The 18,230-nt window shown below is 35.9% G+C and overlaps 1 protein-coding gene across 4 annotated transcripts in view; it reads right to left on the bottom strand.

The window, feature by feature from the left end:
• kcnip4a (potassium voltage-gated channel interacting protein 4a) overlaps positions 1–18,230 on the bottom strand; it is a 199,151-nt gene that overhangs the window by 90,555 nt on the left and 90,366 nt on the right. The gene's annotated exons all lie outside the window — the stretch shown is intronic.

Raw genomic sequence — 18,230 nt, 5'->3', positions numbered from 1 at the left:
ACGGGGGTTTCTCAGAAAGTAACGCTGCGTGAGGTCAACACTGACTTCCATGGAAACTCAAACCGGGGGCTGGAGAACAGAAATAAAGGCTCTTGAGCATCAAGAAAATTAATCTAGAACACTGTGTTTCACATGAGAATGTCTTGCTAATCAGTCGCTTTAAGATGAGAGACTAGCCGGCACAAAGTGCTGAAATGAGGATGTGTGGGTGTGCAAATTGCAAACGTAAAGAGCCTTTGCTTTGAGACACAGTTCAAGCCGTTTCCTACTCATTCTTGCATTTGAAAGATGACAGCTAATTTCTGACAAAAGGAAATCTGCTACGTACATTTGAACCACTTAAACGTTATTCAGTTCTTTTTCTATAGCCTAAAGTACTTTGACATTTCAAATCTGCTGGTGTCTTTTAGTGGTTCTCAACTGGTTGTGCTTTGAGACGCAGTTTTAGGACTGCGATTTTATATTGGACATCAAGTAGTGACCAAAAACAGTACCAAAATTGTTTATCACCCCCCCCCCCCCATTCTATCTTCTAGAATGATCATTTTTATCAAGCTTGTATGTTTATGTTCAGTTATTTCACTTTAATGGCAATGATAATTATCTATTAATTGTCATTAAAGTGAAATTACTGAATTTAAATATACAAGCTTGATAAAAATGCTCATTTTAGAAGAAAATTTCAGATGGCACTCAGAGGCTTTTGCATCTGAAGTCCTCATATATATATATATATATATATATATATATAAAATCAAGATTATTGTGGTTGGTGCAAAACCATATACTTCAAGTGAATTTGTTTTTAATGTAACCTGGTGGTATCTTTTTATTGTAGTTTTGATCATTTTCGTTCAAATCAATGATTTTTGAAAGAAATATATTACATTTTTAAATATATTATATAAATAGAAAACTGTTCTTTGAAATTGTAGTAATGTTTCACAATATTACTGTTTTTACTGTATTTTGATCAAATAGCCTTGGTGAGAAGACTTCTTTCAAAAACATAAAAAAATCTTAACAAATAATAAATTATTATTAATTACGAAGTACTTAAAGGGACATGATGGTGGGAAAAAAATTTGATGAAAAAATATTTCAAAGCTTTTGCGTTCTCTTACAAAATGTTTGCATTCCCCTGAGAAATTTTACGCTCCCTCGTAAAAACTTTTGTTTTCCCCCGAGACACTTTGCGTTCTTTCACAAAACCTTTGCGTTCCCCCAAGAAACTTTGTGTTTGCTCGCAAACATTTAGAGTTCTTTGTGAGCGAACGCGAAGTTTCACGGGGGAATGCCAAAGTTTTTGCTAGGGAACGCAAAAGCATTGATTTTTTTTTACTCCCATCTCATATTTTTTCCATCACCATGTCCCTTTAGGGGCTCCGTAATTAATTAAGATTAATTATTAATAATCTAAATTAGTAAAACAATTTATAAAAAAAAGTGTAAAGTTAAAATATAAAGTAAATAAGCAAGCATGCAAGATTATTAAGATTAGCATGGTTGGTGCAACCCTTATTTTGTAAGTGAATCTGTTTTTAATGTAACCAGGTTGTATCTTCTCTTAGTTTGTTCATGTCACAACACAAGCTGTCCATGTTGGCATCTGCCTAATTTGGCTCCAAATATCACAACGCTTGTTGCCTTTGACTTCAACAACAGCAAAAACTACAAAAATAAACATGGGAAACATTTTCTCCTCCTTTTTATTTTATTTATTTAATTTATTTGGCCATATTCAATGACTTTTTCTTATTTTTATTCAGCATTTTATTCAGCATTGTAACCCTATCAGAGCAGACCCGGGACCCATTTTATGGGTTCACCGGCTTATCACCATTCACTGGCTTATTTATTTATATTTATCATATTTGAGTTTCTAAGGTATCTCAGTGCCTATCAAAAGTGCCACAAAACTTCATATAAATCTCCATCACAAGCCTGTCAACACAACCAAGCACAATGAGCTTTCCCTGAAGCACCTCGAGAGTTCAGCTAACCTCTAAACACAGTAAGTCCCACGCATATGCAGAGCTCAAACCATCCTTCTCTTCCACCCACACATCTGTTCATCCATGAACCCAGCGACCCTGTGCCAATTCAATACAGAGAACCGTCATCAAAGGCCAATTTTCTGGCCACTTTGGTAAGCTCAGTGTGTGGAAATGATCTCCACTGCAAAACAGAACGAAGGCACCTTTCTCACTCTGCACGCTTTGATCTTCTTTCAGTGCCCATTTGTATAAAATTGATTGAGATTTATGACAGATTTCAATAAAACTGAGTACAGTAACACAGGAACAGCTTCCTTTGGTACAGAGGTGAAGGGAAGAGGGCTTGAAAAACGTCTTGGAAAAGCAAATATTTAATAACCTTCATTCCATAGGTTGAAAGCATTTAAAATAACCAGCTTTCTGTAGTCCCAAATGATAAAGCAATCACTAGTCATGTTTCCATCGACCTAATTATTTTGTGAATTTTGGGATATTGCATTTAAAAAAAAGCTGGATGGAAACGCCCAGATGCTCATAAACTCTAAGGGCCCTATCTTGCACCCAGCGCAATTGACTTTGTACACCGACGCATGTATCATTCCTATTTTGCAACCGTGCAAAGCGCGCTTTTCCCTCCACAAAAGCACGTCGCTAAACTAGGGAATGAACTTGCGCTCCCTGGGCGGTTCAGCGCAAAAAAGGAGGCGTGTTCCGGCGCAAACGTTCCTTCATGCTATTTTGCAGGTTTAGAAAACAATTGCGCCACTAACCAGGAAAAAATAGTTTAAAGTCAGTGGCGGGTTGCGCATGTTATTCATATGCTATTTTAAGGGCGCATGCTTGGCCATAATCAATGTAGCGTGTGCACAACGCGCATACACTTTGATTCTCTCATCTACACAGAAGCAGCAGTTTTCATTTTTGCAAATCATATATTATTACGATAGATAGATATATAGATATATAGATAGATAGATAGATAGATAGATAGATAGAAATATAGATAGACAATTTGTTATAAAAGCATACATCTAGCTTACACATTTACCCAAATTATCATACGCCTTTTTAACCGAAGTTAATTTGGGTGGGTTTCTCCATCCCCAACGTCCCTGACGAGAGCGTTGCTCTCCTCGGCTGTGAACCGCTCCTGGCGCGCGCCTGGCAAATCCGCCGTTATAATAGGAATCCGCTTTAGAACAAAGCGCGCCTGCTCTTAAAGGGAATGTGAGATGTCGCTCTGATTGGTTTATTTCACGATACGCCCAAACCACACCTATGAATAATGAAGCTACTTCAGACCAACCCATTTTAGATTTGCGCCTGGCGCAAGAGTCATTTATCCCGCTGGGAAAATAGCAACAGCGCCAAGACCCGCCCACAAAGTTACTTGCGCTTTGCGCTTTGACACTTGCGTTTCAGATCGTTAAAATAGGGCCCTAAATGCGCTCATTTGAGTCTGATACTTTTTTTATCCTATAGGAAGACATGCGTATGAACTACGATGGAAACACATTTACCAAATAAATCCCTGGAGTTGCAACGAAACAACTCATATGACTTTGCATCAGCAGAGCATGTGATTGGATAACTGGACTAACAGGCGGACCAATCGCATTGCACAGCAACATCTTGAATGATGTCAGTCTGAAATGCCTGAGCCAAAGTCTGTCATCAAAATGATGTGGTATAAAGACCTCTCAGAAGCATTTCACATGATCGCGTTCACTAACATCAGGAATACGAACGCAAGAGAACATGACAACATTTTTTGCATTGTGGCGGAAAGAGTACAAAAAAATTGTACTTAAGTATTGCTACTTAATAAATAATTTAGAACAATTACAAGTAGAAGTACTGCAAAATAATATGACTCAAGTAAGAGAAAATAAGAAGTTTGCTGAAAAACTACTCAAGTTACTATGTTACAAAGTACTTTAGTATTATTTGTCTATTTTTACCCAAAACAAGGTGATGTTAGCAATATGGAGCACTAAACACTCATGTAATTTTTGTTTCAGGAAGCCAGAGGGCGCCCTCACGAAAGTAGACAAGTGAGATTCATAAAAGTATCAAACTAATGACGTTCCAGGATATCCTTTATATGGACATCAGATATCGCCACAGCTGAATAACATGCAGGGCCTTTCCAAATACCCACACTTGCGGTCTTGAGAGTATGTGCACTCGACTGGAAGTAAGTGCGCAAGACTGTCCCGTGTCTAAAAAATGCCAAAGTGCAGTTCCCTGAACGTGCACACTATCTTGAATACTGCATATATATTAATATAAAAGTACCAGTAAAAAAAATAAAGTGGGGTGGGTTAACATTAAATAAAATGCTATTTTTTCGTTCTACCGAAAATGTGCCTAGAGCCCACTGTTGCTATAGTAACGAACTACATTTATACGTGCATCTGATTTACAGATAAATCATGCCATCTTATTGCTAATGTTGAGGTTGTTTCAGTTTCGTATAAAGTTTGCTTCGTACATTTAGTTTAACTGCATTGTTAAAGAGGGCAAGCTTTACCATCAGGGACGTCACTAAGATTGAAAGACCAGGGGGGCTTAGCCCCTAGGGTATTTGTAACTTTATTTATAGAAAATCTTACAGTGAATTTGAGTAAAAAACAACTATGTATAGGCCTATGTTTAGCTGTATTTGTCTCTTCAACCCCGTTACCCTAGTCTCAAACCCGTCACACCTACATTTTTATTAATTTTTTTTTAAGTTTATGAATAAGTAATTTAATGTTTGTTGAACTTAGTCAGAAATGTTCAGAGCAATCATAAGAATACTGATGTTAGTTCAAATTCTGAAGTTAAGCCACATCTTTGATAAAAAATGAAAGGGTTGCTGTCACAAAAAGTGCCCATTTCAGGCTAGCATAAGTGTAAAATTATATGTAAATGTTATGGTGCATGGTACAATTTCTGGTAAGCTACGCTTTTTTATTATTTCAATTCAATTCTTGTGATTTGATTTAATATTCACTCATTTGGATAAATATTAGGTACACAAGATGGGCATTAATTTTTCTCAAGGAAAAAAAAATCACCTAATGCTGTAAAAATACAGAGAGCCCTATCAGCTGGTAGTATTTGTTTAAGGTTAAAAATAACTCAAATTAAATATAATGTGTTTTTTTTTTTAATATAATAACAACTTTATTTAATGATAAAAGTAAAAATATAATAAATATGTAATACAGAACACATATTTAGCAAAATACTCTCTATAGCTCTTTTTTTCTTGCCAACTATGTGCTATAGCCTATATTATGTTCATTAAATGACTTTCCTGAGGTAAATGTGACATAATTGTTCTCCAGCTATGTTATTGACCTCTTCACGCTTATAAAAAACACTGATTGATCGATATTATGTATGAGGAATATACATTTCGGTAAGTTGTAGCCTACTACTGTATCTTTCAACAGTGTTCGTGTTTTTTTACTATTAGCTAGTAGAGATGATCGGTTCACGTGCCGCTAGGGATCTGTCACGTCACATTTACAAACGCCAAAACTGTATTTATTGTTTGAATTTCGTAATAAAATTGACAGAATCTGAGAGTTGAGATTATTTTATATCATAACCTGCTCTGTCTAGTCTGTCGGTCTCCGTGTCCTCTTTGCTTCGCGATTTTTCTGTGCGTGAGAAAATGGATGAGTGGCGTGAGAGCGTGTGAAAAGTCAATCGCGTGAGTCTCACAGTGAATGCGTGAGAGTTAGCAGCTCTTACTCTTTGTACTTCTATCCAACTTCCGACTTTTCGGCTATTTTTTTGTAGATGGATATATCTCATATGTTACGTCTAAATATGAATGAGGATTCGGTTATTGATAATTCGAATTGTTGTTCTTATTATCATTTAGGGGGGCTTAGGAACATTTTGGGGTAGCTTCAGCCCCCCTAAAATAGGCCTAACGACGTCCCTGTTTACCATTAAACTGAACTGAGTGCATTTTAGGCACTTACATTGTTCTTGCTCCGTCCATGCAATAACTGTGTCCTTGTATGAGCTGAGTTTTCTATTTACTTCAACTGCTCAGTGCTCTGTATATCAATGGTGTGACCCATTTCAGGAGCGGCCAAAATTACAATTTAAAATCAGAGTATGAGCATAGCTCACCTCACTTATATTCACTAAAATAGGAAACGTTAGCGATACTGATTCAATGCGAGCGTCAGTGATTGAATGTCAAAGCGCGGTTTGAATGCCCCGCCCCAGTTTTGATTGGTTTTGCCCCTGAGTCACCTGTCTGTTATTCGCTGAAGTGCACTAGTTTGAAAAGAGCCTATCAGATGCCAGCTCACCTTTGTCAAAGTACTTTGCACTTTTGGTCTACTATTTCCGGTCAGAATCCGAAGTGCAGATCGATGCGCACTCTAACGGCTAATATTGCCCACAACCCATCGCGCGTTGGACGAGGATTCGGTTAGAACTACAAACACGAGTGAAAAGTGTTGGAGGACGCGTGAGTCCGGTGGTTATGTAGAGAGGTTTAGATCTTTTACTGTCTATGGTTTAGATAAAGGGGGTTGAGTGATTATTATCAGTATCTAACCTGACGAAAATGTATTTATTCAATGTTGTCTACATTATATTGCATCTGCAGCAGCATTGTGAACTTTTGTAAAAATACGTTTAGCAATTAACTTTTAAATGCATCATTATATTCAAATTGCAAACACACGAGGAGAGTCTCCGCATGAAAGACCCACGACTGGCAGATGAACATGCAACTACATTTCTCTTCGAAACTGTAGGAAATTAAATTAGATTGAATGGAGGATTTTAACTGTGACCAAATGATTGACAGGGCAGTTTACGGTGACAGGATGCACGCGACAGATCTGTCCGTTAAGATGACAAAGTAGTATGTCCCAAAGCTTGCCTACTCTTTTGCTACACACTCAAAAGTATGTACTTTTTCTTCACAAAAAGAGTACATACTTTTAGGGCGTAGTATAAGTAGGCGAATTGGGACGCAGCACAAGACTCGATAACTGAATTACCTATCAAATCTGTGGTGCTGTTTCTATGAGGGGGCATCATTATTATCTTTCTGGTTGGGTTGTATCCTCTTACTTCAAGTAACCAAAGTCACAGAGATGGTAATCAACATGCGATGAAATAGCTAATCCTGTGTGCAGGGAAATTCATATGTGGTGGAGGTAGAATTAGTTTTTTCAGCACCACGGACAGTGGCACAGTAGTTACTGTACGTGACCAGCAGACGGTCAATGTTGGTTAGCATTACCAAAATACATGTTTGTCCATGTACTTTAGTCGAGGTAGATGCCATACTTCATTTTTCACAAATGAAAACATGGCTGTGTAGGATAATGTACAGTCTGTGAGAAGTGTAGTGAGAAGTGAGAAGACCTGGAGTGTTTTCTGACACTGTTTTCACCAATATGTTTGCCATTGTTGTTGGCAATTTGATTATTAGCAACAGATTTGTATTATCTTAAAAGTATTTTCCTCATAAAAAGACTGTTCTTTAATAAGCTGATTATATAAATGAATGAATGAATGAATGAATAAATAAACAAACCCAACCAAGTATTGAAGTTAGCTGCTATCAAACACTAAGCCTCACAGGATAAAGGAAAAGCACAATATTCAAATCTGTAACCTTGTTATTTTGTCAAACGTAAAATAAAAAGAATGACTGAATGAATGAAGAATGAATAAATTATTTACTTCATTTCAACAAGGAATTGTCTAACAGCTGAAAAGAACTAAACTATATGGCCACACAGTGGCAGTATGAGACAAGATGTGGTATATTTGAGAAAATCCATGTTGTGTTCCATAAACATAAGCATAAGCACAGCTCTATGAATTATTATTGACTGGGTTAACCACAACTGTCTTTTTGTCATAATATTATTAAAAACTCATGAGATTTTAGGTACACATTCATAATTCCATTAAAACAAATGTTATGTTCTAGTGTTGAAGCAGTGGAACAACAAAAAAGTAATGTTTCCCCCACATGATTTACTGACGCCATTGTAGAAATGTGCAGACGACAGTGTAGTAATGGAAGGGTTACAGAGATAAATTGAGTAGAACATAATAAATAATAAATCTATATTATTATCAATATGCTCAACTCTGCATGAGGTATTAGCCGAATAACTACAGGGTCCATGAGGAGACCTGCACCTGTTTATTTAAAATAGACAACTGATGTGACTGAGTTCTCATGGCTGTGTACATCATGTTAAACCTACATTTCTAAAGTAGCATTTGTTTTATTGTTAAAACTCATTCCATGATGGGGAAAAAATAGGTGAACAAAGCACTGCACTTTCTATATCACTGCAAGGCTCAGTTTAGACAACAGAGGGCGGTCTTGTAACACCAATGCATACATTTAAAACCCTTTTCTCCCCTGTTATTTCTGTTTTTTAATCTAGATCTTCATGAAAACTGTTTAATTACTCTACATATGTAACATACAAACTGTATATAAAACCTCCTTCACTATCTCCAACATTTATTGTGTATTACTATCTTTTTAACTGCCCTTCATGTCGTATTTGAAGAATTGAGGGTTTAGGTACACAGATGAGCCAATACATTATGACCACCTGCCTAATATGCTGTTAGTCCTCCACGTGCAACAGTGCCAACCCACCGAGGCATGTACTCTACAAGAGCCCTGAAGGTGTCCTGTGGTATATGGTACCAATACTTAGTAACAGTTCCTTCAGGTCCTCTAGGTTCCAGCACATCACTTCCACCAGGGAACACAGTGTCAAAAAGGAGTCTACCTGATCTACAACAATGTTTAGGCAGGTGGCATGTGTTAAATTTACGTCCACATGAATGTAAAAGAGAACAGGACTCATCGTACCAGGCGAACTTCTTCCACTGCTCCTACGTTCAGCTCTGACACTCATATGCCCATTGTAGGTGCTTTCGACGCTGGTCAGGGGTCATCACAGGCACTCAGCCCCATACGCAGCAGAGTGCAATACATAGAGTTTTGCTCCAACCCTAATCAAACACACCTGAACAAGCTAAACAAGGTCTGACAGGTTACTAAAACACTACAGGAAAAGGTTGGGGAAAGTTACCTTTAAAAGTAATGCATTACAAAATTGCGTTACTCCCCCAAAAAGTAACTAATTGCGTTACTTAGTTACTTTTTATGAAAAGTAATGCATTACATTACTTTTTCTCACCTGTGCTGGGCTTGATTGTTTTATTTTTATATTTATGACAACAAAAAAAAGTTCTATTTTTGGCAAATGTTAAGGCCCTTTCACACCAAAAGTGAAATGAATAAGCCTAAGGCTGAAGGAAATGCATATGTACGCCTGTACAGTAGAGGACGCCGCTCAAACAAACCTTTCAACTGTTATTAAAGAACAATAGGATACAGGAGAAGGAAGTTCAACTCTCTTATTTCTAAATCTAATCTAAAGTCATTTTTGCTTATTAGTATGGTTGAATTAGACCATAAAAGGTCAGCAGCAAAGACATTGGTTAATAAAGTGAGATTAAATACATAGTTAATTATAAAAGTTTTGCGTAAAATTCTGAGATTGCATTTTACTGTTTTTATTCACTTTGAGGAATACTGAACGCTTTTGTGCAAGTGAGATGCGTAAATGCATGTTCACATTTCGTCTAGAACTAAAATAACCATCATGTTTACACAGCACACACAACACCTCACTTTATTTCTCTCAACATGAGGACAGGAGAGCTGTATGTCAATAAATTACAGCGTTACTTATTTGAAAAAGTAACTTAAGATATTTTGTTGTAAATTGAAAAAGTAATGCATTACTTTACTAGTTACTTGAAAAAGTAATCTGATTACGTAACTCAAGTTACTTGTAATGAGTTACCCCCAACACTGCAGGAAGATGAGTTTTTATCAGGGTTGGAGCTGAACTCTGCTGGACTGTTGCTCTACAGGACCAGAGTTCGCTATGTGTTGTGACACATTCCTCCTGAAACCATCATTAAAGTTGTGTGTGACTTGTGCCACAGCAGATCTTCTGTTGGGTCAGACAGACGGGATAGCCTTCATTGCCCTCGTGCATCAATCAGCCCTGGACACCCTGTCGCTGGTTTGTGGTTTGTCCCTCCTCGGACAACTGTCGGTAAATTCTCACCACTGCTGACCGGAAGAACTCTGATCCTGTCGACTTGCCTTAACAATTTGGCCCTTGTCAAAGTCGCGCAGATCTTTATTCCTGCCCGTTTCTCCTGCATCCAACACGTTGGTTATGAGAACTGATTGTTTGCTTCCCATCTAATCTACCCAGACCTTAATACATGACCTCATTAGGACTGGGAGATGCTCAACGACATTCACTTTGCCTGTGAATGGTTATAATGTTCTGGCTCATCAGTGTACATATAATAAGGCTTATAACATCGCTTAATATTTATTTACTAAAATCTGTTTCGTGGAACCTCCACAAAATGCTGAAACCTGTTAGCATACAATATGAATTTACAGCAAACAGAGCTTTGCCCAACAGGACAAGCAGAAAAGTTCTGAAATGATTAGCATACTGGCTAGTGCAATGTGTAAATCCAGAAGACTGGCATTGCTGGTGTTAGTGCTGTTAGTATTAACTGCCAACTGCTCTCAGCAGCATGTGCCCTGGGCAGGCAGACACTGTTATGCCATCACACAGATGCCTCTTTGGCTAATGAGAATAATGACCTGCTGTTTCTAATTACAGCCAAATTAAGACAGTGGCCTTCAAAGGACACACATTTAGGGACTTCACACACTCAGAAGCAGGTGCTTTACACGTGATCTTTTGTTTAGGTCCACAACTGCTCCTAATGGAGGCCTTGAGGGAAGTCAAAATGTCCTGTAAAGGATGACCTTTGTGAAAAAGAAGTGCAGATAATTGTATATTATTGAATGTGCAGTGCACTTATAGTGTACTTCAAATCTTAAAAGTATATATTTTAAAAAACCTGTAAAAGGCCACTTAAGTGTACTTAAAGAGTACACTTTTATGACTGTTTCTTAACACACTAAGTACACTTTTTAAAAGTGCACTTTGTTGTAATGTCAAATTTAAAGTTTTACTTTAATGTACATTTTAATTGTTTGTCATGCTTTAAAGTACACTAATCTTAAAAATGTTGACTAACATACTAAATCACATGTAAAGTACTACATTATAATTTCAATTGCAGTTTGTTCCTTGACATACACAAGCTAATATCTTTAAATCTAAATTGCAATTTCATTACAAATGTGAAATTACAAATATATTTAAATGCATGACATACAAGTTTAAATAGAAATTATATTAAAATATATTTTAATTTATACCAAGATTTTCAGTATATTCAGAAGTACACTTTAACAATATCTCAAAGTCAATGGAAGTCATTATGAATTCCATATAAAGATGTTCTTAAGTCCAACTTAAGTGGGTCAAAAATCACTCTAAAGTACAAACTAATTGCATTTAATATAAATTTAAACTATAATACATTTTCAATAATTGGCAATAAACATGTAATGCCCAAAACATCACATTCGAACACACTTTAAAAATATTCATTAAAAGTATATTTTAACAAATATACTCGTTTAGATTTTGTATTATTTATATATACATTTTTATTTTTATATTTTCAGTTTTCATGTTAATATCAGTTTAAGCATTAGTACGTTTTTAGTGTTTATCAGTAAATATTTATATTTACCTTTATCTTATTTTATTTCCATTTTAGTTTACTGTAAGTCATTTCAGTAATTAAAATTTAAATGTATTTTATTTCAGTTAGTTGCCAAGGCAAAATTTCAATTTTTCGCTTAAGTTTTTTTTAATCTAATATGTATATTTAATTTAATTTCAGCTTTAGTTGTCAGTTTAGTTGTTTCCTGTTTCCTATGTTTCTTCCCACTAGTCATTAGTTACCATGGTTGTTCATTATATGATTCATTAGAGCACACCTGTTTGTATTTGAGTTTGCTGTCCTGTGTATTTAAGACCTTCAGGTTCCTTAGTTCATGGTCTGGTGTTAAATGAGTTCTGGGAAAAGCCTGAACAATCTCTGTGTCTAATATCAAATGCAAATGCGTTTATAATTACGTAGTTCTCTTGCAGCTAAATAATCCACAGCAATATTAGTTCAGAAGTCAATTTAGTGTTATTGTTCATCACGGAAAGCTTCGCACTAAGCAATAAATGCAAATCTCCATTCCTATTTCTCTTCGCAAACACTTTAATCCTGTTTTGTCCAATTTTATTAAACCATCTTGCACCTTTTACACTTTGTTTCTGACCGATAAATCTGTGAGAGCAGGCATTTGATTAAAAAAAAGAAGTCCCATTTAAAATTCTCTGATGTAAAAAAAGATCTACAGTTTCATTTGATTCAAAACCTGAAGCACAACATCGACTGACAGCCACATCCATCATGTGGAATATCCAGAGACATGATGATATATGTTGCAGTATAATACGGCATTCGTTCGTGGTTTACCGTGTTACAGAGCCACTCACACTGTTGACAGTTTCTTCATGGGTATAATTCACTGGGTTTGACAGTAAGTGGCTGTGGCCCTTGTAGATTTTGAGCTGTCACAAAGCAAAGCTGCACTGAAAAATGTCGTCTGCAGTGTGAAACTGTTGCGTGTGAGTGAGAGAGAGAGATAGAGAGAGAGAGAGAGAGAGAGAGAGAGAGATAGAGAGAGATAGAGAGAGAGAGAGAGAAAGAGAGAGAGAGAGAGAGAGAGAGAGAGAGAGAGAGAGAGAGAGAGAGAGAAATACCCAAGAGGTGGTCAAACGCTTTAAGGTTTAATGGAAGAAGTCAAATGAACCTAAAGACAAACACTAAATACCATCAGTAAAAGGGTAACAGCCACCATCAGGCACAGCTGAGCCTCTCTCAGGAAAATTAACACAAATTCCACAGGTACTTTTAGACCTCACAGGCTACAGTAGCCTTTTTACCTATTCATAGCACAGTGCAATTCAAGCACACTTGGGAAACCCTTTCCTCTGGAGATAACTTACTGACTGAAACCAATATGCCTGCCTGTAGCTCAACCCTGTAACGGAGCGCTTAGCCTGGGTATGCTCCTGTCGCGCTCTTTTTACACATCACTGCCATGTCTCATGATGTATGCTCTGCCATGCAAATGAGTTGAATATCATAACATAATTGGCTCAGACTTTTCTTGCGTAAAAATGACTCCAACTGACCCTTATTTAATCCATGCCTTACAATTGTTACTGACCAATCGCACCTTCGTTCACCATATTGTTCACCATCAAGATATTGCTGTCTAACATAAGTCTAGGGGAGTCCTGTGTTTAGATAGTTGTAAATAGACTTCTTAATTTTAATGACTATAAATATTTAACAACAACATTATTATTATTATTATTATTATTATTATACATATATAAGCATATATCCATCATATTCTCTGACAAGATATCAAAATTTAATGGCTTATTATTGTTTTTAACTTTTTAAATATTTAGGAACAACAACATTATTATTATTATTATTATACATATATAAGCATATATCTATCATATTGTCTGACAAGATATTGTTTTTATCTTTTTAAATATTTAAGAACAACATTATTATTATTATTCATATACACTCACCTAAAGGATTATTAGGAACACCTGTTCAATTTCTCATTAATGCAATTATCTAATCAACCAATCACATGGCAGTTGCTTCAATGCATTTAGGGGTGTGGTCCTGGTCAAGACAATCTCCTGAACTCCAAACTGAATGTCAGAATGGGAAAGAAAGGTGATTTAAGCAATTTTGAGCGTGGCATGGTTGTTGGTGCCAGACGGGCCGGTCTGAGTATTTCACAATCTGCTCAGTTACTGGGATTTTCACGCACAACCATTTCTAGGGTTTACAAAGCATGGTGTGAAAAGGGAAAAACATCCAGTATGCGGCAGTCCTGTGGGCGAAAATGCCTTGTTGATGCTAGAGGTCAGAGGAGAATGGGCCGACTGATTCAAGCTGATAGAAGAGCAACTTTGACTGAAATAACCACTCGTTACAACCGAGGTATGCAGCAAAGCATTTGTGAAGCCACAACACGCACAACCTTGAGGCGGATGGGCTACAACAGCAGAAGACTCCACCGGGTACCACTCATCTCCACTACAAATAGGAAAAAGAGGCTACAATTTGCACGAGCTCACCAAAATTGGACAGTTGAAGACTGGAAAAATGTTGCCTGGTCTGATGAGTCTCGATTTCTGTTGAGACATTCAGATGGTAGAGTCAGAATTTGGCGTAAACAGAATAAGAACATGGATCCATCATGCCTTGTTACCACTGTGCAGGCTGGTGGTGGTGGTGGTGTAATGGTGTGGGGGATGTTTTCTTGGCACACTTTAGGCCCCTTAGTGCCAATTGGGCATTGTTTAAATGCCACGGCCTACCTGAGCATTGTTTCTGACCATGTCCATCCCTTTATGACCACCATGTACCCATCCTCTGATGGCTACTTCCAGCAGGATAATGCACCATGTCACAAAGCTCGAATCATTTCAAATTGGTTTCTTGAACATGACAATGAGTTCACTGTACTAAAATGGCCCCCACAGTCACCAGATCTCAACCCAATAGAGCATCTTTGGGATGTGGTGGAACGGGAGCTTCGTGCCCTGGATGTGCATCCCACAAATCTCCATCAACTGCAAGATGCTATCCTATCAATATGGGACAACATTTCTAAAGAATGCTTTCAGCACCTTGTTGAATCAATGCCACGTAGAATTAAGGCAGTTCTGAAGGCGAAAGGGGGTCAAACACAGTATTAGTATGGTGTTCCTAATAATCCTTTAGGTGAGTGTATAAGCATATCCATCATATTGTCTGACAAGATGTTGTTGTCTAACATAAGTCTAACATAAGTCCTGTGTTTGGTTGTAAATAGATTTCTTTAAAATTGAATGACTTATTATTTTTTAAAACTTATTAAATATTTAAGAACAACAATATTATTATTATTATTATTATTATACATATATAAGCATATATCCATCATATTGTCTGACAAGATATTGTTGTCTAACATAAGTCTAGGGGAGTCCTGTGTTTGGATAGTTGTAAAAAGGTTTTTTTTATAAACCTTATATAACCTTATGAATTGTATATCTATTAATCCTAAATAAGTAATAATAATAAAATAAATAATAATGAATTATTGGCATCAATCAACAAATAATAATTAAATAATAATAGTAATAATATTGAATTATTGCTATTAATACAATACAAACAACAACAAAAACAACATTATTATTATTATTATTTGTAGTACCTAAAGTGGATAAGTAAGTTAAAATAACACTTTGATCAAAACAGTTGTAAAGTAATACAATTAATTATTTGGAATAATGAGCACTGATAAAAAAAAAAAAAAAAAAAAAAAAAGTACAAGAAGACTCGAAAGAAAGTGCATAGCATCAGTTTTGATTTCATATTGTCTTATATTCCTCAGGAAATTCCAATCACTACTATCGCCACATTTGACAACAGTTGAAGAAACGCTAATTAGAAAGCTTGTCAGATCTAGCAACAGTAACCAAGGGGGTTCCCAACGACAACATAGTGTCCCAGATATGGCCCACTTCCGGACCCTGTGCAGTCCACAAGATGTGGGCCGGATCTGGGCCGACACTATGTTGCTGTCTGGGTTGAGACTTAGCAAAGAGCCAGCTATTGATCTTGAATAGTGGTTTACCCTCTGGTTCTCATTTTCCAGATTATCCCTTATTGGTCCAGTTGAACTCCCTCCATATTCCTCTAATTACAAGCCAAACACCTCCTTATTTGCTCATTTATGTACCATTTCATATTCCACATTTTCAAAGTCTATTCATCTTATTAATATATTCGGTTCCCTAATTACATACAAACATCTAGTGTACTCCTGTGGGTAAACCTTGGTTTATGAGCACTAAATTAATCATACTGCACAGACTGATGTGTTATGTGCCTGTGTTCTGTCCTTTCTTCTTCTTCAGGACACGCTCAAAAGATGACAGGGACAACGGAGTGTTTCCAGCCTTGGCTGCATTGACAGTGTGTTCCAGAATGACACAACCTTAATTTATTTACAAGCGTCCATGATGGACATGTTGACACCTTTTGATGATTAATGGTGCAAACAGTTGGGCGAAGAGTGCGGCGCTGCTGTTATCTGTACTAATATAGCCGAATCCAGTAAATGAATGCAGTGCACACCCAGCTGATGATGGACAGTAAAGTTGTGAGATCACAAAATGAGGCCGGAGATGTATGTAAAGCCAGCCATGAATTAATCATGAGGCTAACCTGACTGGCAGAAATGCATATCTGAATTATGCATCAAGCTTATTAATATTGAAGTGATGCTGTGTTACATTTGATCACCCAGTGAGGGTGAATCTGTCAACTTTACATGTGTTTGAACATTTTTTGGAGGGGATGAGATAATGTTTTTATTTATTTATTTTTGATAAAGAGATTCAGGGTAGTATGTGCATTACGTCAAAACTAACAGGTCGATACGTCTTCATGATAAAGAACATGCAATATCTGACATTCCAAAACACACCTCTCTGACTGTGTCAGATTCCTGGGGAAACGTGAACGCATTATAATAAGGATATGTATTTTTCAGCATCCCTCTTCTACAACAGCATTTCTCCACCTCAAACTGAACAAAAATCTCACTGAAATGTTGTAGAATTATTTACACAACACACTATTCTATCTATCTATCTATCTATCTATCTATCTATCTGAGTGTGTGTGTGTATATACACTACTGGTCAAAAGTTTTAGATCGGTAAGATTTTTTATGTTTTTAAAAGAAGTCTCTTCTGTTCACCAAGGCTGGATTTATTTGATAAAAAAAAAAAAAAACAGTATTATTGTGAAATATTATGACAATTTAAAATGACTTTTCTATTTTAATATATTTTAAAATGTAGTTTATTCCTCAGATGAAAGCTGAATTTTCAACATCATTACTCCAGTCTTCAGTGTCACATGATCCTTCAGAAATCATTCTAATATGCTGATTTTATGCTCAAAAAAATTCATTATTATTTTCAATGTTGAAAACTGTTGTGTACAATTTTTTTTCAAAATCCTTTGATGAATAGAAAGTTCAAAAGAACAGCATTTATTTAAAATAGAATATTTTCTAACATTATAAATGTCTTTACTGTAACTTCTGATCAGTTTAACTCATCCTTGATGAATAAAAGTATTGATTTATTTTCTTTCTTTCATTTTCTTTCTTTCCCCCAAAAATTAAATTAAAATTCTTACTAACCCCAAACTTTTGAAGGGTGGTGTTTAATGTTACAAAAGCTTTAGATTTCAGATAAATGCTGTTCTTTTGAACTTTCTATTCATCATAGCATCATGAAATAAAAATGTAAAAAACTGTTTTCAACATTGATAATAATCATAAATGTTTCTTGAGCATCAAATCATCATATTAGAATGATTTCTGAAGGATCATGTGACACTGAAGTTCATGAAAGTAATGATGAAGTAATGATGCTGAAAATTCAGCTTTGATCACAGGAATAAATTACACTTAACTATATATTCACATAGAAAACAGCTGTTTTAAATTATAATAATATTTCACAATATGACTGTTTTTGTTTGTATTTTTAATCAAATAAATGCAGCCTTGGTGAGCAGAAGATACTTCTTTTAAAAACATTAAAAATCTTACCGATCTAAAACTTTTGCCCGGTAGTGTATATATATATACTGTATATGTGTGTGTGTGTTTATCGTGATTAATCATATTGTGGCGAGATTAATGATGAGTGACACCTGCGCGACGCAGCGGTCTCATATCTCTCACGGAATTTTAAATGTGTGATTTGGTTAATTTATTTCTGTTTAGGTTCATTTATTTGGTAACACTTTACAATAAGATTCGTTTCAGTAATATTAGTGCTTCAACTTTTCATTTTTTACTTTTTTAAATTACATTTCAAACTTATTTTTACTTCAGTTAGTGCAACATTTTTAAATGTTAAAGTTTAAGTTTTCACCTAATACTTCTATTTTATTTTATTTCAGCTTTATTTCACAACACTGCACTGAAACAAAAATCATTGTATAGAGCAAAAACAGCAATGATGATACACTGACTTTAAGTCACTATAGCGATAAGTATATAAATAATAGGCTATAGTACAGTTTTATTCTGTA

The sequence above is a fragment of the Abramis brama genome, assembly GCF_963993115.1.
Source record: "Abramis brama genome assembly, chromosome: 3".
NCBI lineage: Eukaryota > Metazoa > Chordata > Actinopteri > Cypriniformes > Leuciscidae > Abramis > Abramis brama.
This window is presented reverse-complemented; position numbering and strand designations above follow the sequence as displayed.